We start from the raw sequence: 27,998 nt of genomic DNA, 5'->3' as shown, positions 1-27,998 counted from the left end.
AAGAGAGCGGGGCCGCTCACCCGGCTGCATTTGGAGAACCAACCGTGTCAGAAACCTTTCTTTAAACAAATTCAATAACATGATAATGTGGCAGCCCACTGCTCCCTCCACCACCATCCTGTAAACTCTGTGGCAACCTGAACGGAATTGCATTAATATTCATGATTTGTGGTCTTAAAAAAATAAAGAAGGAAAGAAAGAAAGGAAAAAAAATATCACCACTGTATGCTCTGCTGTATTAGTGTGTCTAATGAGAATAAGTTAAAATCCAGCTGAGACATGACCCTGAACCTTTTGCTTCCTCTTAACTGTCAGTTTGACTTTCCTTAGCCCTATGATCAACTGCATTCTAAGTGGAAGTTGACACTGGCTCAACTTTCTGCAAATGCAGGTAGAATGGAATGGGAACTGCCTGAAACTCAATGCTGATGTACCTGGTTCTGCACCATTACCCGTAATCTCTGTCTTCAGCTTTGTGTAGCTCCAATTTCATTTCTTTAATAGCGTGGTGTTTGATAAGAATCTTCCCTTCTGGCCCCCTCCCCTTGCCAAGTTCCCTTTGTGGTGTCATTGTTAACTTCTTACACAAGGCACCTTCATTTCTCTAAGAAATTCCCATCAGTGGTCTTTAATAGCAGGTAAATGAGCTGTTAAATCTCAAATTTTCCTGAATGATTTTGTTACTAGAAGTAGTCTTCCTCCTATTTCCAGTGTGGTCAATAAGGGGTTTGTTTTAAAGGCACTTAATGCTTCACATACTAAGGGGATTGTGCCCCAAATCAGAACAAACAAGAGATGCTTTTTATTCTCTTGTGACACAAACACCATTTTAGAAAGAATGTCTGCCATGGGTCCTATTTGTTATTCCTGTGTAAATCAATAAAGGCTCTGAAAAATAGAGGAAGCTTTGCCAGCTATACGCTTACAAATATTAGGTGAGGGGGTTCAGAGACAGCAGATCATCCATAAGCTGGTTCTCAAACCTGTGTTGTCACATGCTTCATGACTTGTTTCATTATCTGCCACTGCTACTTTATGTCGGCTATTTCTTTCTGAACCCCTCACAAACAAAATCCTCAATGATATATAGCCCAAGTGAATTCATTTACCAAAAAAATAAAGTAGAGTGCAAGATTATATATAAACCAGAAACCTAGGTGCCTTGCTGCAGGATTTCTGTAGAGTAAAATAGCCTGCTAGAGCCTTTCATAATTTCTAATTGATCAGTGCTATAGACAGTTAGAAATCTAGCCAATGCAGATATCAGATTCTTCCTAATGATTTTCAAGAATGGTAGGTAGCTATTAAAACCATGATAATTAGAATAGGTGGCAAAGAGGAAATGACACAATAAAGCACTTTCCAGGTATATGGTTCTTGGATCTAATACTTTTTATGGATGCTACTTTAGGCTAAAATAATTTATCACACATTTTTTATTGAATGTTTAAGATAAAGGTTGTTATGTGCCAGTTCTTAACATATAATTTTAATGGATTTGCATACAATTTTTTATAGAACATAATATTCTTTCTTTTTAATTGAATAGTATAAACATCATCATTTATTAAGGATGAAATAGATACAGTTCAAGGAGCTATTTTTTACCAAGAAACTTAAAATCTAGTAAGAGAAAATTTTACAAGTGCACAAGTGACTAAAGTACAAAATGAAAATTTAAAAAAATTTTAACACGCTTTTTTTTCTTTCAAACTATTGTTGATAAATGAGATTTTACTTAGGGTTTTGCTAGTAGTCAGAAAACAGACAGAAAAGTATAACGGGGCAAACACAAAAGAAGATAGTTTTTCACACACATAAATTTAAAAGCAGGTGAATATTTTGCATGTAGAGATTCAAGGATGCAGTAATTTTCTACCTAATGGATCCACTATTCTGTAAGCCCTCATTGTCATTTGCATCTGTTTTCAGAAGGGGAAAGGAAAGGTGTAGGTTGCATACCTGTCTAGAGGAGAGAAAATAATTTTCCCTCTACCCTTCTAGGTTCTTGGCTGGTCTAATAATTAAATTGACATAAGACAGATTAACAGGACAAAAACAAATTTAATTTTGTATGTATGGGAGCCCCATAAAAATACGAGACTCAAAGGCAGTCAGACAATTGAGGCTTATATACCATCCTGAGCTAGGGAAAAGGATAGGGGTCTGGGGCTTCAAAGAGTAGGAAGACAATTCACAGGAAGATGAGAAAAGCAAATGTTTGGTAAATAAATGTTTGCCCTGCCATGCACATGAGTCTTTCAGATAAAAAGTTCTCTCTGGTAATAGCTCTCTTCCTGGTACAGACCCTATTTCTAAATTATTTTAAGAGTTAAGAGGGAGGTAAAAAGCTTCTCCTGAGTCTGCTGGGTCTTGATCGCCTTCAGCTCCACACGCCAATGTGACACGTTTTGGGGTGGTGTATTCTGCCCCCCTTCACTTACTTCTTAAAAGCCTCGAAACAGAAATAGCACATATTACTTCTACTCATATTTCATAGGTTAGAACTCAATAACAAGGACACACCTAACTGCAAAAGAAGGTAGGAAATAGATCCTAGTTGTGACCTGAAAAGAAAAGAAAATGAATTTTAGTGAAGAACTAGCTAGTACTGTAACATTTATGGTTACAGTACTGTGAAATTGAAAAACTCTCTTGGATCAACTTTTATCACCCTCTGATTAGGCATCTTTGAAGTAGGAATCTAAGAGTTCTTTAAAAGTGGGATGACAAGAGAAACTCCATAAAGAGCAGACCTGAAATTGAAATCAGAATGTTATAACAGTACAAATAAAGTATGATATGTGTTGTGTTAGACACACTAGGGAAGTGAGTATTGGGGAACAGAAGCAAGAAGACAGGGGAATATCCAATGTTAGGTTGTCAGGCTGTGAATGACAGAAAAGTAAAAGAGTGAGTCAGTCCTTATTAGTCATAAGTAAATAATTAATATGACCGAGAGGTGGTTTAGATAAGAAAGGAGGGGACATGAAATCAAGATGGGTATGATAAACTAGGAGAGTAGTGAAAACCTGAAAGTCAAAGGCCTTCTAAGCCAAAACTCAATTGTAAATAGCTGGAGAATATAAAAAGAGAAGTCCACGGAAAAGTAATTTCAAGGCAAGATATTGAAAAAGAATATATTTTCATTGATACATTGTGAGATGGGATTTTGCCAGTGGGTGACTGAGTGGAGACAGAGATCATCGGAAGAGACGACATTAAGAATTTGGGAGGGCAGGATGTTAAGAGGCATTATTATAAACATGGAATGTTCTAATGGTGATGGAAAGAATGGATCCACCAGGAGAAACTGGTAACCACAATCATGGCAGTGGGGAGCAGGAAAAAATTTCACGCCACTTTTGGATTTTTGAGTTGAAAAAGAATATGCCCTAATGAAGATAGCTGTGAGTAATGTAGGCATATTAGGGGCAATGTTTTGCCATGTTACTGAAAGCAGAGTTTAGGAATGAAATTTAGAATCTTGACAATGGATTTTAGAACTCATGTCATATTTTTGTTCACTGATGTAGTAAATAAATTTTAAAAAACCACTTCAGTACAAATATTTTAAGTTAGATGTAAGATACCATGTCTTAACTCATCTCTCTGAAAGCTCAAAAAGTGGAATCTTATTAGTTGGACAGTATTACATTTAGATGTATTAATTTAGAAGCAAAGATAACAAGGAAGAACAAAATGTAAATTCATAAACAGTGTTTTTATCTTCAATTGACTCCCAAATCATAACCTTACTTAGTATTCTTTGCTAAGTAAAAAATGTTTATTGAATGTAATTACTTACTGCCAAATGATGGGCAAAATATAACCTTATTTTTATTTACTAAAGGCATAATAAAAACAGTTGTTAGCTATTTTTAGCTGCCTTTAAGATTAGAAATGTGTGCAGCAGTTTAATAAATTGCTTGGCTAATTAATCTTTGTTTCCATAAAATTTTGATGTAGAATTATAGTCTTTAGTGTTAGCACATGGAAGGCTCAGATGAGCTTTCCTGGATAAACACACACTTTGATGAGAATAGAACAGTGGGTGGCGGGGTTGAAGGGTCTGGGTCTTCCATATTCTGTAAGTATTATTTGTATGATGAGTGTATTTCAATCAGTAACTACCTAGATATACATAGAAGTAAAAATCAGAGCTCAAATCCATATAACATAAGGAGAACAGAGAAACTTTTTAATAAATGTTTTCTGGTATCTGTGTGCAAGAAAGATCATTACAGATCATAAAGAGAGAGAGAGGGAGGGAAGGAACAAAGCAAGGCATTACATTTATAAGAAACATAAAGTTTGTCTCATTTTAGAAAACATTATGCACACACAATTATATTTGAAACCTCACTAAGTTGAGTGGATAGTAATTTGATTTTCTAAAAGAAGTTAAATTTTAGAGTGTACACTATTAATAGTCACGTCCCTACCCTTCAAAAAACATTTTACTTGTATTTCTATGGGGAAGCAGAAACTAGATTTATTAGTTTTTAGTATTTTTACAGTAAGAATTGCTGTGGAAAAAAAAATAACAGACATGGATTCCAAGTAATATCATGTCGATTACTTAATAATAAAAGAAACTACCATATTCAACTGATGTATAAAAACACGGGCTGAAGAATATGAAAGCTGCCCATGAAATTCCACAGAGACGCATCGAAAAGTTGAATGTACTTTCTTTCCGTGAAGTTAGGGAAGGACTGACTTAAAGACTCGATGCTTAACAAAACTGTGGAGTTGGGTAGAAAGAAGAAAACGCCACAAGCAGACAGGCCGTCCCAGGGCAGTGCTTTGGCATAAGGCAGTCAATAGGAGCTGGACCAGACAAGGGCACTTCAATAACATTTTCACCATGATTCTTGGGACACTATACAGGAATTCATTTTCTCTCTCATGAAAGAATATAATTTGATATATTTTATCCCTTTTTTCATCTCTGCTTCCTTCTGTCCTTCTATACCTAAGTTTATTTCTTTCTCCCTTTTTTGTGTATTAAATGCAAATCACTGGAAAACCATTGCTGCCCCATTTCCTCACAGTCACAATGCTGCATGCGGCGCCATCTTACTCATCACGTATTCATTCCCGAGATCCTCAGGAGGCAAAATGAGCAGAATTTCATATACCAGTTTTAAGGTTTTGCTGCATTCACACGTTTACTAATATTACATTTGGAAATGTGTATTTGTTAGCTGCTGGTAGTCCTTGGCGGTCTTATTACAAGTGTCATTAAAGCATCATAATATTTGGAGGAATCGCTCTGCTTCAAGATATTCAGGTTCATTAATGAACATTATCCATCTGACACATTTGGTAAATTCCAGAGCTTCAGGGAACAGCCCATCAGGGATAAGCTTGGCCCTCTAGGCTCACTTGGAGAAGCTCATGGACTCACTACTGTTCACCCTCATTAGGTTTGAGACGCAGAGAAAAAAAAACCCTAAAACTGCCAATATTTGTGCACTTTAGAATTTAGAGAGTCTAATGTCTTCTTTTGTCATTGTCGTTATGGAGATTGGCGGACAAGAGAAAAAGAAACGTTGTGTTTCGGCAGTTCTGTTTGTTTCTCTTTGGAAAATGTCAGTGTTACCTTTAAATTAAGTTCAGAGAAATGAAAAACAAGTTTGAAATACAAAAAAAAACCTTTCTATCTAGGCCCTAGGTTTTGGAAAAAATCAGGAGCACCTTTCAGGGCACAAATATTCCTGATTAAAAGCCATAGAAAAATCTAAATTTTATTTTTCTCCAAAATGACATTTGCCATAAAATGGTGGTCTATAAAGCAAGAGCCATGGGCTATTTCAGCTATGACCCATATACTAAAACCCATAGAAATATTCAGTGAGACTGAATTAAGGCAAGGTTCCCAAAGTAACACTACCCCAAGTATATACACCTTTGGACACTTAAAATAAAATAGACTTTCCAGCAAGCACAAAATATGTTTTTCTTATCACCATGTAAATTATATGTTAAAAATATTTGAGTATGTGTGTAATTTTTGTAAATAAAGAATATGTAACCATGTGCTACAGTCTTTACCTGAGAATCAGAAGATTTTAAAGCCCAATCATTGAAAAATCTCTTTAACATTGTAACTAGTCATATGTCATCATTTCAAAATTTTTCATGTTGATTTATTCTAGCAATTGACAAAGGCATTGCTAATTTCCCTTTGAAATCATAAAAAGTTCTCTATTAAAGATGTGAACTCAGTAAGATTGCTCATTTTAAAGATATGTGGAGATTCAGCCTCTTGAATCCCCTGAAATCTCCACATTCCAAGTGTGTCCACCAATGCCATTCAGACATTTGGTCCAGACTGTTAAAATAAGAACCTATTTATATTTCTCAAAAGAATTTCTATCACGAAAATGAGAAAACAACGTAGTTACTGACAAAGAAGTTGGAATCAATGCAGTATGTGGAACTGCATCCAAGAGAACTTGGATTTTTATCAGGATCAATAATCTTCACTTGTTAAATATTTATATTCTTTATCTTCTCTTGTTTTTAATTTGGCATTAATAATAAAATCAAAATAATTGTAAATGGCTGGATAAAATAGGTTATTGTGCTAACAAAAACAATGCTCATTATGGTAATTTGATAGTTTTCCAAAAACTTAAAGGGAGGTACAGTCAATCCTCATTTTTCATAGTGTCCATATTTGCAAATTTGCCTACTTGCTAAAATGTATTTGTAACGTCAAAATCAGTACTTGTAGGGCTTTCACGGTCATTTGCATTCATGCACAGAGCAGCGAAAAATTTACGTTGCCCAATGCGCTTGTTCTCAGCTGAGGTTGAATGAGGTGATGCTCTGCCATTTTCAGCTTTTGTACTATAAACAAGGGTCCTTTCCATGGTCTATTTAGCCAGTTTTTCACATTTTTGTGCTTTTTTGTTTATGCTGTTTAAAGTGGTCTCCAAGCACAGTAATAAAGTGCCGTCTATTGTTTCTAAGCACAAGAGAAGGCTGTGGTGTGCCTTACAGAGAAAATATATATTATAGATAAGCTTTGTTCAGAGACAAGTTATAGTGCTGTTGGCTGTGAATTCATTGGTATCAACAACACATATTGAATAAGGTATCTTTAAATAGAAACACAGATAAACAAGGTTGTGTATTGATTGGTTGATGAAATGTTGCAACTAGAGGCTCACAGGAACCTAACCTTATATTTCCCCTAGGAGCAACGGTTCTGTATTCACTAATTCAGTGTTCATGGCAATGTATAGAATGTAACTACCACAAATAATAAGAATTGACTTCATATACTTTTTGATAAATCCTCTCAGGTGAGACTGGAACTATTGATGTTACTCTTTTCTTTGACAATGTACAAATTCAGTATTTGTCACACCCCAAAATCTTTGTATGCTATATTATGGTGCATTTCTTATAAGAAACAAATGCAGTATTATAAACAATATCTCAACTTTTCCTTGCTTGGCTGAGCATTCCAAAGAATGTACCTGCAAATTAATAAGGACTATCATTTGGTAGGAATAATTTTCCAAATATTTTGATTGGGTTTTGTTATGGAAAGTCACATTAAGATGTTATTGTCATATCATGTTAGCCTATTAAGGTTTCTTTCATCTTTTCATGTTAAATAGCATAAGATAAAATATTTGTTATATATAACTGTACTGAATCTGGCACTGTACATATATATATATACACACACATACACACACACATTTGAGTCTTATATTTTCATTTGCAGAACCAAATAATCATATGTGTATATATATAAGGATACGTGTATATGACTATTTTATATATAGTCCATTTATCTCAAATAAATTTGAATATAATTATACATTTGTTATAGAAGTAATCTAAAGAAGACCACTATTTCAATGCTAACTGGTACCCAGAATTGAGTTAAAAATCGAACAGATGAGGGGCGAGCCTGGTGACATAGCAGTTAAGTTCATGCACACTGCTTTGGCGGCCCAGGGTTCATGGGTTCAGATCCTGGGCGTGGACTGACGTACTGCTTGTCAGGCCATGCTGTGGGGCTGTCCCATATAAAGGTAGAGGAAGGTGGGCATGAATGTTAGCCCAGGGCCAATCTGCCTCAGCAAAAAGAGGAGGATTGGCAATGGCTGTTAGCTCAGGGCTAATCTTTCTCACAAAAAAAAAAATTGAACAAGTAAAAAATAATTTATTTATGGTATTTTATAACAATCAGAAGTTTACAAGTACACCTGATTAAAATAACTTCATTTGCAAGATAAAAATAATTGTTTCCAGACTCTGAGCCAAGTTGTAAGAAATTTTCAAAATCTAGCCAGCAGTTGGTTGGGCCATTGTCCTGCACGTGGATTTGATATTGATTTCAATAGTCAGGAAGATAGATACAGCATCAAATGTTAAAATAAATACATACCTGATAATAAAACTGCATTTAGTCTGAATGTGTTTGGAAGCAAAAGCCCAGTGAAGGGCATGGCAGGAAAGGCCACGAGTCAGAAAGGGTGGCAGAAAAAGAGGTGGGCAGTGGAAAGACTAGAAGATTTTCCAGTGAGGCTCAGACTGAGGGGTCAGCTTGGATCAGGGGCGGATGGGGAGTGATGGTAGTGGTGGTGATTTGAGCACAGAATTTTAATCTTGGCTGGCTGGAGATTTCATGCCTGTATACATTGTTTTCCTCCGAGAGGGACCTTGACCTATCTCAGACACTCCTGCCTAGGATTCCTACTGTAATTTGCCATCCATAGTTGGCCACTCAGCAAGCAATAGAGCTTAAGCAGCAGCATTTGTTGTTCCAGAAAGGTTTCTGGGTAGTTATACCATCAGACCTGTCATAAAAACCAAGAGCACTGATTTAAATTCTTCGTTGTGTTACTTAATTACCTTTTTAATTAGGATAAAATGTCTTTTCACCCTCTCCGATTTGAATACCGCCATCTCTGCTTTCGGGGCCAAGTTATAAATACACGGCAACGAATAGCTCTCACCGCCTCCCCTCTCTTTCCCCACTGAGCCAGCCGCTCCTGTGTGTTCTCTGTCAGTAGCAGCGCTGCAGAGACGCTCCGAGTGCTCCGTAATAACTCGGGGAGTCGCTGCCGCTCATCGCGGAGGCTGACAGCTGAACACAGCTCAGGGGAACTGAATGCGCAAGAGGAGCAGGACGCAGAGGGTGGATTGATTCTTTGAGATGCGAGGATAAAATGCCTACGAAAATAGCCGTGATCCTGCTGGGTAGGCGGTGAGGGTGAGGGCTGGAAATGTGTTAGGAAAAGGAAGAAAGGGAGAATAAAACTCGAGCTTGAAAGTCGAAGAATAGATCATTTACAAGGAACATTTGATTTATTTATTTTTTCTCATAGAGAAAATTAGAAAGAATCGCCTTTGTCTTCTGGGACCCAGAACTGGGAGACATAGATAACTGAAGTCGAGGACCATTCGCCCAGCCTTGCCACAGAGCCAGGTTTTCCTTTAGTGAAGAGATGGTCTGTCTGAGAAAGCCTGCAAGTAGCTCTTTGCATAGTCTCTATGAGAGCGTCTAGAATTATAAAACATTCTAACGAGAAGAATCCTGAGATGCAATTTTTAAAATTATTTTCAATTGTGGTCAAATATACATGACATAAAATTTACCATCTTAACCATTTTTAAGCGTACAGTTCAGTGGTAAGTACATTCACATCATTGTGCAACCTACATTACCATCCATCTTCAGAAATCTTTTCGTTTTGCAAAACTAAAACTCTGAACTCATTAAACAATAACTCCCCATCCTCCCCTACCCCCAGCTCCTGGCAGCCAACATCCTACTTTCTCTCTCTGTGAATTTGACTCTTCTAGGTACCTCATATAAGAGGATTCATACAGTATTTGCCTTTTTTGTGACTGGCTTATTTCATTTAGCATAATGTCCTCAAGGTTCATCCATGTTGTAGCATGTGTCAGAATTTCCTCCCTTTTCAAGGTTGAATTGATTATCTATTCATCCATCCACGTGGACACTTGGGTTGCTTCTACCTTTTGGCTATTGTGAATAATGCTGCTATGAACATGGGTGTACAAATACCTCTTCGAGATCCTGCTTTCAATTCTTTTGAATATATACCCGGTAGTGGAATTGTTAGATCATATGATAATTCTATGTTTAATGTTTTGAGGAACCTCCATACTGTTTTCCACAGTGGCTGTACCATTTTACATTCCCAGCAGCAGTGCACAAGTGTTCCAATTTCTCTACATCCTTGCTGATACTTATTTTCTGCTTTATTTGATGGTAACCATCCTAATGGATCTGAGATGCCTCAGATACAATTTACTGTAACTTCTTTACTTTGCAGATGAAAAAAATGTTGGGCCAGAAAGGTTGTTTCTATTTGCATAGTTAGTACCAGTGCTGGAATAAAAACCCAGGTCTCTTGGTCAACAACTTGAATTCAGGTCTCCAAAAGTGGCCCAGGTTCTTTTCTGTTTTGTAAATGACAGTCAACGATGTTCCCAACCAGATTACAACTATCCCTTAACTTTATTTGCATAAACACACATATTTTGAGACCACGGTTCTGGCCCCATGAAGAATACCCAGCCTAAAAAAGGAAGTAAAGTCACATGAAAAGGACTCAAGAGGAGCTACAATTTAAACACAAGCCAATGGACAATGTTCACAGTGCATATAAGTACTGACAACCTGTAGAGTGATGAGGGTAGAAAGAAAGCAACGAAATCTTCCTGCAATTCTATATAGAAGCTAAAACATGATACTATAGAGTCTATAATATAGGATAATATATAGTAATATTGGATGATGAAATTGTAGTTGATAAATTGTGAGGAATCGAGTTACCAGAAAAATGTGTACTGTAAAAAATTCACATTGTTCTTGTTGTTCTTGTTAATGTTTATCTATAGGAAAAGAGAATGTATAGATACTAAAATGTTATTTTCAGGTTTTGAGATTCATTTGTTCAATCAATATTAATTGAATACTTGCTGTGAGCCAGGTGTTGAGGAATTAGTACAGAACAAGACAAATAAGACCTCTGCTCGCTTGGAACATCTTTTCCAATGGGAGATAACTTTAAAGAAGAAGCAAATAAGCAAGATTGTGTATTGATTGTAATAAGTCAGAAGTCTCAAACTGGTCACCAGGGGGCCATATATGGCTAGCAGATGGCCAATTTTGTTTGGCCTGCAAGGTATTCGTTTTTAAGTGTGAATGAAATGAATTAGGTAACATTTAAAAATTGGAAATCTTCACATAAAAGTCCAAATTTCTAGATTTTCTCGAGAAATTGAGAAATTTGGAAAAACTTCAGATAGGATAGTCAAATAGGATAGTTGGAAAAGCCATGCTGATGAGATGATTTTATAACTAAAATCTGACATATGAGAATTAACCAGGCTTATGCAGTTCTGGGGAAACGGCATTTAAGGCAGAAGCAACAAGAAGCCCCAAGTTCTGGAAAATGGCAAAACCTGGGACAGGATGAGCCAGTGAGGTGGCCAGTCATGTGAAAGGATTGTCCCAAGACCTGACAAGAAGTTTAAGTTGACTACAAGAGTGAAAGATGTTAAGCCAGAGAGAGACATAGGGTGATCTCTTTCTTTTTCTCTGTTTTCCAAATATGTCAATATAAAGACACATATCACTTTTGTAAGATGAGAAATATTATTTAAAAAATACAAAGAAAAATATCTTTTTGGTGAATATGTGTTTTAAATAAAATTTAGAATAGGGGAAAAAGTATATCATTGAAAAGCAAGATTACTATACTATCTTTATTGAATGTAATTATGACCATAAATTGAGAATCATTTTCCATCTGTAGACTTGCCCCTTATAGAGGAGATGAAGGACGTGAGATTGGATGAGTCATTGGGGGTTACCTTGGAAAGTGGCAGGAGTTAGTAATGCACCAGCCGGTGCACTGTCTCAAGGTACACCAAACTTACCAGGTCTATAATGGTAAAACCAAGCACTGAACTCAACCACAAAATGTGAATGTACTGGGTAGTTCTTTGAGGGAACGAACTTTTGATTTAAGAGAAAAATTGAGTTTTCTAATTACCAAAGAAGGAAATTTTTTGAGTCAGGGGAAAGAATAGTAACAAAGGAAGGGGAAATGTAATATAACTGATAGCAGTTCAAAGGAGTCATGGTAATTAGCTCAACAGTAGTCAAATAAGACTAGTCCCTGTTCAGGCTCAAGTTCTTCAATGAGAGTCCATGTAACCAATGGCTGGGTGAACTGGAACAAAGCCCCCAGGCTTGAATCTGGAATCTCTTTTGCTGTAGCAGAATGCTACGATGCTCTAGAATTATACTTCACTGCCTCCTAGACTCATCTATGGAGCCAGCCCGCAATCACCTCTAAAACAAAACCCGTGAAAACAAGAGGGGACAAGGCAGTTGGGATGGTGTAGCTCTTTCAACTTGAAATTTTCTCTCCTAAGTTCATTTTTTGTTTTGTGTATTTGATTATTTTGCTTGTGTGTTTCCCTACAGTTTTGGGAACGAGATAATTAGATGAAGAGTTAAAATATAAGCAATAGGCATCAGAAAATTTGTAAAATATTTCAGACGTAGTAGACTCCATTGTATATAGAGACCTCTGAAGAGTACCATTGGCCTCAGTAATGAATTATTGAGATAGTTCTTCTTTGAAGGGAAATAATAGATAAATCAATGCAAAGGTATGAATTTGAACTATGACATATGAACTAAGCTGAGTTTGTGGGGTTGTTTCAAATGGTACAATGATATTAGATCAATTTAAAAAACTATGTGACTTCCTATATATTCTTAAAATTAGGCCTAAACTGACATTCAATAGAATACGAAAAGCTTATATCTGGATAGGTAAAGAAACATGACTATCTTTTTAAAGATATGATCAGTCACTAAAGCTTAATCTTTAAATCAATTATGAGAATAAATAGAACTCTGTAAATAATCAACAATTCATGATCAGAAATTATTTTCCAATACCCTCTTCTCCCCTTGTTCAAGGAAATCACCGAGTCCTATCAGGTCTGCATTTTTAAAGTGTCCATTTCCATCCCCTCTGCTTTATCTACCTACCACTACCCCATCCACGCACAAGTCACATACTTGAGATATCATGTAAATCTGACTATGCTATTCATTTGTTCCAAGTCCTTCAACTTCTATTCCTTCTAGAGAAAGAAAAGAAAAAGGAAAATAAATCTTTAGCCTGGTACGTAGAATAAGACCTGCTATGACCTAGCTCTTGTCTGTTTCCCTCTAGTCTCACCTATTGCCATTCTCCCCTCATGCACCCACATTCCAGGCATATGGAATTAATCAACAACTATTTTGTTGAGTACCCACTATGTACTAGGTTGGGTATGTCGTAGTTCTTGCTCTCAAATGCATTATTTTAGAGGATGTAGGAAAGACAGTAAATTATAATTTTATATTTTCAGAACAATTACACAGCAAAAATAAATGATAGTGTAATAGTTAGGGAATAGTCAGTGTAGGGAGGGATGCCTTTGAATAGAAGGTCATGGATGGTCTCTTAGAATGAAAGATATCTGAGCCAAGATATGGAGCTTGAGAAGGACTAGCCATTTGAAGCACAGAGGACAGATCATTTCACTTAAGGGAAACAGGAAGTGCCAAGGCCCTAAAAGGAGGAAAGAGGTGACCAGAGCAGTATGAACAAAGTGTCACATGTTGGGGATGCTCTTAAAGACACAGGTAGCTGCCAAGTCATGGAAAGACTTTTAGGACATGATGAAGAATTGGTATTTTATGGTAAGTGGAGATGGATTTAAGCAAGGGAGTGACATGAACTAACTTTTTCAAATCTCACTGTAGCCACAGCGTGCCATGATGCTAGAACGGTAGCAAGAACACCAGCGTCTGGTCCCTGTACTTTCCTGCTTACGCAATACAGAGAATATTTACAGCCAAGAGACTTTAGTTTTAAGTCCCAAATCTTTCACTCACCCAAGTGGATGATTTGGGAACTGCAAACATAGAAGAGCGAGAGGACCCCAAGGAGATTAGTTCTGGGACACCTTGCAATGGGCATCTTTGGAGCCTCCTGGAGTGTAATAGCCATGGAAGGCCTGCTCCATCTCAGCCGGGTACTATGCTTATGGCTTTGCATTTCATAAATTTCTGATCTGCAGCTTTCTTAATGGGTCAGTGTAGAATATAACAATAGTAGTAATAGGTAAATAATAGTAGCCATAGTTAACTAAATTAATGCTGTCCACAGCTAGGTATTGTGATTAATACCTTATCATCTCTAATGCTCTCATCAACTCTGCAAGGTAAAAAGCTTCCCCATTTTAGAAATAATAAACTTTGAGGGTCTGAGATGTTGACTCTCAAGTGGCAGAGGAGTGGTGGAACTCCAGTCTTGTCTAACTTTAAAGTCCACTTTCTTTTTATTTCATTGTGTCAAAGAGCAAAGATTAGAGTTTGTGTTGTATTTTCTTTTAGAGGGGAAAATGATTTAATACTTTTTTTCTTCCTTTTACCTCTACAGCATGTCAAAAACAAAACCTCATCCAAAATGCCCAAGTCAGAAACATAAACACGTAAATACAGATATGGAAAGAAGTATAGAAAAAAATTAATAAGAAACTTGAAAAAGAGAAAGAAAATCTTCCTTGACATTGTAAAAAGAGAAGGGAGATGAAAAAGTGGTTTGGCCTAATTTGGATCTTCCTGGGAGGGCAGCAGCTGCTGGCAGGAAAATGCCTGTTTAAGTAGGTGAGTGTCATGCTTCCCTCCCTGAAGTTAGGCAAAGCCCCATCAGTGCAGTCACTCGGAATGGCTGCCAAATGGGCCTTGAGCACGACCTGAAGAAAAATACCAAATCCCTTACTGTGTGAAGCTAAAGGCCAACTTATGCTCTCAAATGGCTCCAAAACTGGTTATGGCATTTCTGATCTTGACAGCAGGTCTGACAAGGTGGGGGTGAAGGCTGCGTGCCCTGATGAGAGACGCTGATGGCTTCAATCACCTCTAATTTCATGTAGCACTTAAAGTATGTGCAGCACAAATAACTCTAGTGCTGGAAAAGGCCGACTTGAGAGGAGGCACCAGTCCCACGAAAAGTCCATTGCCATTTGTAATCTATACAATTCTATTCCTAGCTTCCACCTTTTATATTTCATTATTGAAGAATCAGAGCAGGAGAGTCCAATATCATAGCAGATATTTCTTTTGCTGAGTGCTGATGGCTGCTTGGGTGAGGAAAAGCAGGAATGACTTATTAACATACATAGGCGACTGGTGACACAGGTTATTTTTTTGGTAAGGGAAATTTTCAATCAATGGAATGGTCATGGGCTTTGGAGTCAAACATAACTGGATGTTAATGCGGAGTTCCCAGCTATCCTGTGACCTTAGGCAAGTTAATCAAATTATACTGAATCACACCATCAGTCCTTATAAAATAAGAGTAATAAGTAGTTTATAACTTATATGAAAATGTGGCTAATATGTAGTTGGTAGACAATAAACATTTCTGTTTTTTTCCCTTATTTGAATAGTTTCTTGCTGCCAAAAAAAATGGTTTAGCCATGAAAGACTGCTTATTTAAACATAGCTTGTTGAAAAAAACCACTAAGGAACTACGTGTCGCTTCACCAATTCGTTGAACTTCTCTGTGTCTTAGTTTCAACATCTTTCAGAGAAAATTATATCCCCAAAAAGCAATTATGGAACAAAAGATAAGAATAATTATGATTCTCATGATCCTTATTCAGAAGTCTTTACTCATAGAATTTGAGAAAAAAAAAGTTGAAAAAGCCAAGTACTTTGATTATTATAACATAGTCATATTTCTTATTGGGCCTAAGAGACACCAAAAATAAACACTAAAGATAAGAGAGATTTGGAAAGCAGTCTTATTCCTTTGGAAGTTGCTCCTTTCCAAAATTTAAGATGATTGTGATGTTCCCTTACATTGCTTTCTGTTAGAACTGTTTTTATGTAGATACATACCTCTCCAGTCCTTAGCTACTAGTACTAAAATGTGTTTTCTCTCTGAGATATAAATGTTGTTCAAAGGCCCATCATTCTGTACAAATGTCACCATCCTCAAGATTGATTTAGCATTTCTCCACCTTCAACAGATTCTTGAATCAGTAATACTTGGTGACACCATGCACATCAAATATACTAGAGTAATGCTCACAAAATCAATAAACGGTGGTCGTGTGAGTCTTATGTCTATTTTATTGATTGAGTTTTTATTATATCTGTAATTATAGTTCAAAAGTACAATTTGATGGTCTTAAAAAAGTATTAACTCTTAAATCTCTTAACCATAGGGCCTTGCCTTTTTCCTTTTTTTCCTACTATTCTACAGTTTAACCTTGTCCACATCCAAACAAACAAACAAACAAGCCTCAATAAGAGAGCCTTGTCCGAGGTGCAGGGGCTAGAGCAGAGGCTCTTGACTGTAGTAGTCACAAAGGTCCACCTATCTACGCAGAGAAGTACCGAGAAAGGCTCCTTATACTCCAAACTCTTATGGAGATAATTAAAGAACGTGCTGAGATTGATTCATCCCACACTCTCTTATGAGAATGGTACTTATATACGATAAACCCTAAGAGTTGGTGGTGATTTCTTATGGTCTTTAGTTTCTTCTCACCAACAAATTGATGACAGTTATGAGTGGCACAACCAGGTAAATGGTTGTGGTTCAGTTTTACTCCTCTTCTTGTTCTCCCAAGTCCTATTTCTCCTACAAAAAATGGACTATCAAGAATATCTTCTCTGAGTAGGCCCCAGTGGCCTAGTGGTTAAGTTTGGCACACTCTGCTTCAGTGGCCCAGGGTTCGGTTCCCCAGTGCAGACCTACACCACTTGTTGTCGGTGGCCATGCTGTGGCGGGAGCTCACACACACACAAAAAAGAGGAAGATTGGCAGTGGATGTTAGCTCAGGGCAAATCTTCCTCAGGAAAAAAAAAAAAGAATGTCTTCTCTGTATTCCTATATCCTTGTTATCATTTCATATGATGAATAGAATTAATTTAAAAATACTTCAGCATAGGTCGCATATGTGACAGCTACTCTAGAGGTGGTCAGTTGCCCTAATCATAAATTCACTCCAGGGGGCAGTAAATATCTAATTAGAAAGGGCACTACCAGATGCCATTTTTGTTGATCAAACATGGTTGGATATTGTCGGTTTCTTATGGTTCAAATTAATATAATCACTTCAGCAATTCATAACTTTAATCAACATAGAGGCTTAGCTATTTAGTTTAATACCTTTATGAAGATGGGTGTTCATTGGTAAAATTTGTGATGACATGTATGTTAATATATTTTGGAAATAATCTTTCTCTGGTAAAATTAATGCTATTCAGACATGTGGATTGGCTTAATTATTTCAGAAACAATATCTACTTTCTCATGAACAAGATATAAAACTTTAGGAAGTCCTTTAGGGCATACCCTTAGGGATGGTGCCTGAGGCTTGATCACTTAACAATCATGCATCCAGCCTTTGGTCTCTAGAACATTGTCATATCTGCTTCAAATGACCCTCACATGCAAAGCATGATAGTAGAAGCTACAAATGTGGGAGACTGAGGTTTCATTCATCTTATAGAGTAAGTTCTTTGAAATGTTTTTTGCCTGCTTGCTAACAAATGATTGTTTAATATATTCCATGTGGGCGGTAGAATCTGATCTGACACTTGCTTTCATTATTGTTGGTTGGTAAGTATGGGAAGTGGCAGCTACATTACTATGTAAAAGATCCTAACAGTTGTGCATCACTGAGTTTTCCTAGGTCACTTTGTGACACAATATCTTAATCTTCTAAATGTGTCCTTGACCAAAGTACAGTCTTTGTGAGACAATTACTCATTGGTCTCTGTGGAAGACTTCCTTTCTTCCCATAAGCCCAGTCCTGTGCTCAGTGGCTCTGTGATGTGATGGTTCGTTGACTCTAGACCGAGTGCTCTGTGGCAAAATCGTGTGGTTTGTGTCAGCTCTCACTGGGACCGGCATGCTCTTGGAGAGGATTTAAACCATTTTCAGCTGTTCTTGCTTAGGCCCAGAACTTCAAACAGATATCTTCTTATCAATTTGAACAGTGATGGGATGGTGGTACTCAGTGTGGGTACTATTATACTCCCTGCCCCAAAGTGTGGGGCATTACTGCCTTATGGTTCCATGTCCAATGTCTTGGAGGAAAGGAAGTATGTGTGTCCATTCTCTAAATTCTACTTTAGCAACTCTGTGGAAATGATGCACCACATGCTGTTATATTTAAACATAATGTATTATCACATACTAATTTTGGAACATACTTGCCAGAGTTCAGGTTCCCTGGACATCAGATTCTGAGGTCAGAATCAACTGGTCATGTGAGCTGCTTTCATAGAAGGGACATAATATTGGGCAAAGTAGCTTCTTTCTGCAAGGACAATTCCTGGACAGGGCCATGAGCTGTCAGCAGCCAACACTCTTGGGAACTTGGAGAGTAAGTACCACAGTCCTGGAGGGGGGTCAGGTTGGCACATCACAGCATCAGCTTCAATTGAGTCCCAGATTTGGACTATTCCCAATGAGTATTAGGTCCCTTTCTTTTCCTGAGACTGTCCCCCTGGTCAGGTCTTGATTTAATCTCAATTTTGCCCTTGATTTCTCCAGTGCTAGCTTAATTACCTGAGTACCAGCACCTCTCCTCATAAATATCATTGACCTTGAGGAGACAATATTCATCAAGAGAAAAGGAGAGTCTCCTTTTCCTGTTCAACATCAACCCAACTTGCTTCCAGCACCAGCTAATAAGGGTAATATAGAAAAAAAAACACTGCTGAAGAGGAAGATGGTATTTTTTTTTCTGGCTTAGAGTGATCTCTGCCTCCTCCAATGTGAAGATGGAAACAAAACAATAGAAAGAAGAAAGAGAATTCTGACATGGAGCCAAGTGCCCCTGAGGAGAGGAAGAGGCTAACAAAAGGAACACAGGGTAAGTCAATATTTTACATGGCTTAGTAAATTAAAGAATGACTTAATGACTGAGAAGACGTGGTCAAAAATGAGTTAATAACCAGGAGATTAGAATTGTACCAAAGTGAAGAAAGGAAACTATGGTGGGAAAAAGGATTTCAAGAAAATGTGAAATTATTTTGAAAGGATATTCCCAGAAAACCAGAGAGAGGGAGAAAGAAGGAGCTGACTGATCAAAGGGCAGGTGGAAGGATTTCTGTTACACTCAGGACTCACAAATGTTCTCAGGCAGCGTTCACCTCAGAGACCGTCCTCAGTCCTCCTCACGTTTACATGACTGTGCATTAATGCAACTCATGGTCGTGCTCAGCTAGAGTGTGATTAAGTACAGTGCTATGCCTACAGTAGAAATGTAACACTTTCGGGCCAACCCGGCGGCACAGCAGTTAAGTTCACACGTTCCGCTTTAGTGGCCCGGGGTTTGCAGGTTTGGATTCTGGGTGCAGACGTACTCACCACTCATCAAGCCATGCTGAAGCTGCATCCCACGTACAGCAACTAGAAGAACCTACAACTAGGATATACAACTATGTACTGGGGCTTTGGGGAGAAAAAAGAAAAAGAGGAAGATTGGCAACAGATGTTAGCTCAGGGCCAATCTTCCTCAAAAAAAAAAAATCTAATACTTTACAAAAGCATCTTTTTTCCAAAATTTCTGGATAATGTTTCCAATTTTGACCTTTTTTTAAAAAAAATTTTATTCTGGTAAAATACACATGATATAAAACATACCATTTTAACCATTTATAAGTGTACAATTCAGTGGCATTAAGTACATTCACAATGTTGTGCAACCATCACTGCTATCCATTTCCAGAATGTTTTCATCATCCCAAAAACAAATGCTGTATCCATTAAATAATAACTTCCTATTCCCCTCTCCCTCCAGCCTCTGGTAATCCAGCCTCTGGTAACCTCTATTCTACTTCCTGTCTCTGTGAATTTGTATTCTAAGTAACTCATACATCTGGACTCATACAATATTTGTCTTTTTATGTCTGGCTTATTTGACTTAGCATAGTGTTTTCAAGGTTCATCTATGTTGTAGCATGTATCAGAATTTCATTCCTTTTTAAAGCTGAATAACATTCTGTTCTACATATATACCACATTTTGTTTAGTCTTTCACTGTTGATGGAGTCTCCCTGTTTTCTGCCTTGCAAGCCTCTTATTTTTCAAGTTTCAGCATAAATGTCACCTCTGACATTATTCTTTTTCTTAGGACCCAATATATAAGTATATTATTTATGATTATTTTTGTGGTTTATATCAGTCTCCCCTACTGGACTGTAAATCTGGGAGCTCAGTAACCACATAGTCTTTTTCAGCATGATCTCTCCAGCAGCTAGCACAGTGCCTGCCATACCTAAGGCCCGTGGATGTGCCCTGAATCCCCCTTGATACGTGACGCAGACAACGGTGGGCATTGTGGAATTGGCTCCTGAACTGCCGTCCCAGGTTACCCTGTGGCTGAGCCTTGCTGGTACCCTGGCCTCCTCTTTTGTTTTACTCCTCAAGCTTCATGTCCTTTCCTGATTCCACACCTTCTTACATTGTCTTTTGGACCTTCATGCTTACTTCTCACTTGGCATGACATCTCTATGCTTTGATAAACCAGGAACAAGGCCTTGGGGTTGACTCCTGGTTTCCCCCATATCCATGCATATGGCCCTCACAGGGTGGACGGCCCAGCACTGTGGGCTGATTGCAGAGGCAGAGTTACCCTTTGAGTTGGAGACAAGGGAGGGACATAGTTTCTAAAGTCTACTAACAGCAGAGCCTGATACTCTAGAAGTGGCCAACACTTGAAGGTTTACGAGATTTTCCATAAACATTGTCTCATTTGATCTTCAGAAATGCCTTCTGAGGTGGTTAATAAGTTGGTATTATTTCCCCTTTCACAAATATTCTATTTACAACTAATGATGTGTGCTATTTCTCATTAAGAACCAGAGCGAGGAAGCAGTTTATTTTATACCACTAGCTTATATATCAAGATGAGAACCCAAAGCACTTTTCTAGAAGGCAAATCTTTTACAGTGATGTCTGGCAATTATTTCTCAATAAAACCAGAAAAAAAAAGTGCTTCAAACCCATCCTAACTTTGTAGAGATCAGATTGGGCTCCACTAAGAAAGTCTCAAAAGATAAAGAGTTGACTCAGCAACAATAAATATCCTTCTGGGTGGGTCCTAAACCACATTGTGCAGGAAGGCGTGTTTGCCTCAGAGTCCCTCTCCTTCTAGGGATCCCCAACTTTTCACCATTGCCTTCCATCTCCAGGGTTCACTAAGGCTGTTTCTAATTTTGACTTTTACTTAAATCACTTGCAGGGGTATCCTACCAATTTTCAACTCATCAATTCTCCTTTCATTCAAATTGTGATTGAAATGCAACTTCTACCATGAAGTCTTCCCTCATAAGAATTTTTGTTTGCAGTTCTATCTAATCTAAACATGCAAATTTAGTAACACTCTTATTTATTATCTCTGCCCCCGTTTCATACACCCTGAATATGTGACCTATTAAATTACACAGTCATGCTTGTGTAGAAACCTATTCTCTGGTTCTCCTCATCCAGCTCAACAACCTCAGAACTTTGCAGGCAGCTTTAATGCCAATGAACTATTGCAGAATAAGAAAATGGTAATAATGACACTGTTTGTCACTCAAAATGGCATCTATTTTAAGTGTTATTATGGCCATATCCCACACAAAAGAGTACACGCTTCACAAAAGTCAGAAATCCCTGCAAGGGGCCACTAGTCCTCTCTCAGACTTTTTCACTGAATTCACTCATGTCTATATTTGTATCTACCAATATAAATACCTATAATTATCTCTAGCTCTGTAAGGTGTACATCTATATCTACAGATACAGAAGTAAAGAGATAAAGGAGCAGGGGTTACCCATCATCTTTAAATAAATACAAAAGAGCAATGATCTTCACACACTGTCTCAGTGTAGAAGAAAGTCCCCATGGAGAGGTCTGTAAACAGAATGACAGTGCAGTCACGATATTTTATTCAGAGATATCAGTGTTTATTTTTAAACAAAAAGGAAAGCTCTCAAGACCCATTAGTTTTCTCTTAAACACATACAAACTTCACCCACCCCCTTTGGAAGCTGCAATAATTTTCACGGCACTCTAGATCATTTCAAAAAGAATAAAATATAATGAAGGGCTGCTCTTGCAAACAAATTTTATAGAATCCTCTGGACTGGCAGCTTTGGAAATTCTTCTCTCAGGGGAAGTGAATTTAAGTGGAGCTGCACTTGAGTTCAGTTTGTATTCCCCTCTCAATTACCATCAATGCAGCTGAATCAGGAGCTATACCAAAATTCCTGAGATAGCTTTTTAAAAATCTAAAATAAAAGAAGAAAGTGTTATTGCAGACGGAGGTGAAAGAAACCTTGATACGAGAGGGATAAAATCCCTGGGGGCAGGAAGCTGAGGGCATGAAATAATGAAACAAAACTGGAAATACCCAAAGCAGAATATGCACACTGTGATCCTTGTTCTTTCTTTTAATTGTTTAGGCCTGCAAATATTTGATGTGATTTTGCTTGACTTAGATACATAGTAATTTTTTAACAGATATATAATAAACCACCCAGGTGATTATCATAATGTGAGAAAGGAACAGCTGGTTAGCGTAATATATTTGGGAGTGGCTCCTTCTTGTGTGATGAGAAAACTCTCCAACAATGTACGCCAGGCAGCATGCAGTGAGAGAGACCCTGTCATGGCTTATCGCTTAAGCATGCTACAGGCAGCTACTATATCAGCATTTAATGGCTCAAAGCAATCAGATATGTTTGTAAGACACAGAACATTATTCAGCAGTGCTTCTCTACTACCAGTGGATAGATTATTGCTTAAGCTTCGAGTTTTCAATAAGTAAGAGGCATTTTTTATTAATTAAAATGTGAAAGTCAGTTTCAGAGCTGGTTGCTAGATTTAAGCAATTGCAAGAAAACAGCTCACTTGAAGATAATAGTGCTATCTGATATTTATGAAATGCTACTGGAATTTTTTTGTGTGTGTGTGAGGAAGATCAGCCCTGAGCTAACATCCATGCCAATCCTCCTCCTTTTTGCTGAGGAAGACTGGCCCTGAGCTAACATCTGTTGCCAATCCTCCTCTTTTTTTCCCCTTTTTCTCCCCAAAGCCCCAGCAGATAGTTGTATGTCATAGTTGCACATCCTTCTAGTTGCTGTACATGGGACGCCGCCTCGGCATGGCCGGACAAGTGGTGTGTCGTGCGCTCCCGGGATCCAAACCCTGGGCCACCAGTAGCGGAGCACACGCACTTAACCGCTAAGCCACGGGGCTGGCCCTGAAACGCTACTGGAATTTAATAGTCAAAACGGAGTAATTAGAAGTGGAGCTATTTATCTCTTATTTACCTTCGTGCCTTCACCAAGGCGCACAATTCCAGCCATACAAGACATTCAACTATTTTCCGAAAATCTTAAGTACTATCGTGAGGGGGTTGTAACATAGCACTAAGAATACCCCTGAGAGCATCATTAAGGTTGCCCAGAACACGCATCCTGATGCATTATTTCTAGTTGACAGCTCTGCTCTGCAAAACACATTCTGGTTCACGCACACATATCAGTACCACTGCAGACTTCCCTCTGTTGACCCAAGGTACCATTGGGCAGATGTAAATTGTGTCCACACAGGAAGGATCTGAGTCTGTTAGACAATAGAACCAGGTTTGTCTGATTACAGAAAGATTTTTGAGGTTACTTCAACAGGCATATAAAACAACAACAAAGAATTTGGTCCACGTTTTATACCTGACCAAACAAATAAGTATCAGATTTGTGATGGTAAATGTAAAATTTGCAAATGGCCATGGTATTGGAGAGTAGATCAGTCATGTAAGATTCTATTCTTTCTTTACGTCATTTGAAAAAGTTTTTTTAACCTTGATGGAAGTCAAATTTTCTATGTAGATTTTTTTCATAAACATCATCTCTGAGGTGTGAAAATAGAAGAAAATGCACCTTATTTTCCACTTTAAAGGTGATATAACACACTGTAATGTCACTCAACTCCAGTTTCTTTACCTGTAAAATGGCAACACTAATGTCAACCTCCTTGGGCTGTTAAGAGTGTTAGATACTTGTAAAGCACTAAGTTTGGCACATAAGGATCCAATAAATGGTACTTGTTATTATTATTAATACAAAAAATAAATAAATAAATAAATAAATGTAAAATTTGCATTTTGATTCTCCATCATTCTGTCACAATGTAGATGTGCTCATTTTACCTGAGTCCATAGTGGGTAGTGCACTAAACACTGTGGATTTAGAGATGGAACAGATAAGGCCTCCAAGAATTACTTTTAACATATAGAGATGCACAAAATTTGTACAGTGAAGAATGAAGTGGAGTTAAGATTTTAGTGGATTTAGGACTTTGGTGTGAAGGTTGAGACCTGGTTCTGCGGGTTACTAGTTCTGTAACCTTGGGCAGACTACTTCATCACCATAAACCTCAGTTGCTTAGTCTGTAAAATGGAATGAATACCAAAACCTCCCTCAATGGGCAATTTTTAGATTTACCTGAGGTAATTATGTAACTCATTTAACATGTTAGCTAAAAGGTGTTTTAACCAACGATACAAACAAACAAACAAACAGACTTTGGGTTTGAACTTCCGAATATGCAACAATCATAAAGGTCCTAGTGAAAGAGATACGGAGAGAAGTGATGGTTAATGCGTGTTTCTCTCCAAGCCGGCCCCTTTAAGTTCCACTTCATAGAGCTGTTCAAGAACATAATAACGGGCCACAAACACAACCGCCCTTCAATAACATAAAGGTGAGCTGCTCGCAGAAGGGGGGCAGAAGTACTACAAAGGCGCCGTGAAGTACAATGGGAGGAAACATAAAATAGCTGTTGATCACTGGGAAGTAGTAACAGCAAACAGGCCGTGCTGGCGGGGACCAGTCAGAGAAGAGGTGGCTCAGAGGAAGGGAGACAACTGAGCTTCCCATGGGGCAAATGCGCTGAGCTCCAAACAGCGGGCGGCCGGGCGAGTCAACCAAAGGATTTCCGCTTGTGTTCTGGCCTGGGGTACTGCACAGGTCAGCCCGCGTTCTCTCTCCCCGCGGTTGGTGTATAGATCCAGGCAACAACTCCTAGAGACAGCCTGCGAGAGTGAAAAGAGCAGAGGCTGTGTGTTCTTCTCATGGCTGCACCACCTACCAGCTCCGTGAACTTGGGCAAGTCACTTGACCTCTGTATAGTTCAGCAGCGCGGTCTATAAATTGCGACGATATTGTGAACCCGGCAAGCATTCAATACGTGTTAATGTCCTTCTCTGATTTCCTTCCCACGCCAAAGTAATCTGTAGTCTAACATTTGGCTAATTTGTTTATATGTTTTTATTTTAGTACAGGATCCAGTGCTTAAAGCACCTGGGAATTACTGAGGTACATCCATTGTTTCTTTGGCCTGGGGACGGATTAGATTTCCCTTCTCCGTGACAATGGGGAAATCATCACCACCCATCATCCCTCCGCAGTCATTTCAGCTGCAGCAGAAATCGTTGCCATTCTTTATCTCGGGATTACTTTTGCTTTGTGAAGCTCTCTAGAGCTTTAAAATTCTTGGTGCAGTCGACGAATTTTGCTTTCAATCCAGATCCCAGATGCAGACATTTTATTTTTATTTTTTAAATCCCTGGCAACCAAACTTCAAGTCTTTTAAACCTCAAGGAAAGCCTGCTGTCATTGGTTTTGCCCTTACCCCAATCTGCGTGTACTTCCTGACCACAAATTAGGTCACAGATAAGTTTGGAACTGCCAATCAGCCTTGGATTCATCAAGCATTTTAAACTGCTGGTGCTGCAGTACAAATGCTAGTGTGCTGTGCCACAGATAACGGTATCATTTGCATAGTTACAATCAGTTAGTGATAGAATGCCTGGGAGGCAGAGGGGATGCGTAGCAAATACAAAGTCACTTTCAGATTAGCATTCATTTCGGTTTTAAATGGGGAACAGAGGACCTGACTGAACAGTGCATCTCCTGTTCAGCTTGATTCTGCGGAGCCTGTGCCTATAGAGCGTTTCAACTCGTTGAAAGTGCTTTGTGATCTTCCTATGAGCTATTCTTCTCAACAATGTATGACATACCTGGTAGGCATTATTATCCATAATTTAGTGAAAGGGAAGTGAATCAAAAACAGGTTGAATGACTTGTTCAACACCGCAGGAAGTCACAGCGCAGGCAGAGGAAGAACCTACAGCTTTGTACCCACTCCCCATCTGTTGCTAAGCCCCATTAGCCGTGTTTCCTACCTGTACCCCGTAATTAGCCAAACTAAGCGCTGTCATATAAGGACATTGCATGGATTTTTTTTCAGCATTTCCCCTCTTTTGAACTTACTCATTTGACTTGCAAAACATTGTAAAAATACCCTCCTCCTCCCAAAAACCAGGAACAATAAAAAGGTGAGCGAGCTGGGGTTCATTTATTCTGAGGACAGATGGCACAAGGAGTTAATGTTTCTAAATGCTGGTGCTGTGAGAGAGGCTGGTAAACCTTGAGAGAATTGTGCTCTACTTAAATGACAAGTACCAGAGTCTGATGGATACTCTCTGTAAAGTTTTCCCCAGTTACATGGTTTTTCCTTGGCACCTATGATTTATGGAATATCCCTATATTAATTAGGCATATGCTAGTATTTTGGAGGGAGAGGTAATAAGACAATTCTCTAGCAACACATTGCATAATATATACAATTTATTGAAAAGACATGATTTTAGAAACTGGGAGAAAAGGTTAAACACCTTCTTCAGGTGCCATAATTGAAAATGCTGTCATGAATATACAGCAGTCCCCTAAATATAAAAAACAAAAAAAGTAAGTAACTTCTGTAGTGGGAAAACAAGTTAAAAACCACAGCAATCCCTGACTCAGCAAACAAAAGCAGTTGATAAATGCATCTGCTCCCCTGTCTAAAGCTGATCTAGCCTTTTCAGGGTGGCCTTATCAAGTTAAGATCTTGTTGGAGAGTAATAAACACAGGAAAGCCGCTGTTTCTCCATTGCTCATCATTAGAGCTCCCGTACACGGCCGGAGGGGGAGCACGGACTGGGATAAATCAGTGCTTTGAACCTCCTGATAATTGGTGCTCAGATCTCAGAATCTAGGTATTATTCTTGGCTAAAGCATCTGCCACATGGCTAGATTGCTATATATATTAATATGTTGAAGACAAAGTGGTACAGGCGTTCATCCTTGCAAAGCGAATTAGCAGAATTGGACGACATATGAGCCTGACCTACCATGTCACCCTGAGCAGTCTCTTTGTACCTCAGTTTCTCCCACATGGAATAAGAATGGCAGTCATTTCTAGAGAGGGCACCTGAGGGCATCCAAGAGAGGAGTTATTTTTACTTAAAGTGCCACATAAATGTAAAAGCCAACCCACATATCACAGAAATTTAGCAATGTAAATGAAACATTTGTTGAATACCTTGTATGTAAACTCTAGGCACTTTATAAAGGATATTTATAAATATCACAAAAACTCTGCTGAACAGGTGGCTTGAAATGATCTGCATAGGCAGCTAAAGCCGAGAGTGGAGAGGTCTCTAACTCTGGGGTCAGATGACATTGCTCCAGAGGCGCTGTTTGAAGTCATTGTGCAACTTATAAGAAATCCAAAAATGAGCTCTTCTTTCCCTTATCTGAAATCTCTTAGTCTTGCTTGGTCCTCAGTTAATTTTTATTAGTACAGCTACCTCCAGGGACGCTGGATCTTCCTCATGTTTTCTACTTTTCTGGCAGACTCAAGCGTGGCATCCTAGGGCGTCCTGAGCCATCCCACCACAGGTTGACAGACACCTTGCTGTATGTAGGAGCATATTCTCTCCTCCATCCCTACCCCACTCCACCAGCTCCAGACTCCTTTGCTTACTCCCACCATAGTCCTGAGGATGGAATACT

The sequence above is a fragment of the Ceratotherium simum genome, chromosome 19 (assembly GCF_057802395.1).
Source record: "Ceratotherium simum simum isolate JZ-2026a chromosome 19, ASM5780239v1, whole genome shotgun sequence".
NCBI classification, from domain to species: Eukaryota; Metazoa; Chordata; class Mammalia; order Perissodactyla; family Rhinocerotidae; genus Ceratotherium; species Ceratotherium simum.
This window is presented reverse-complemented; position numbering follows the sequence as displayed.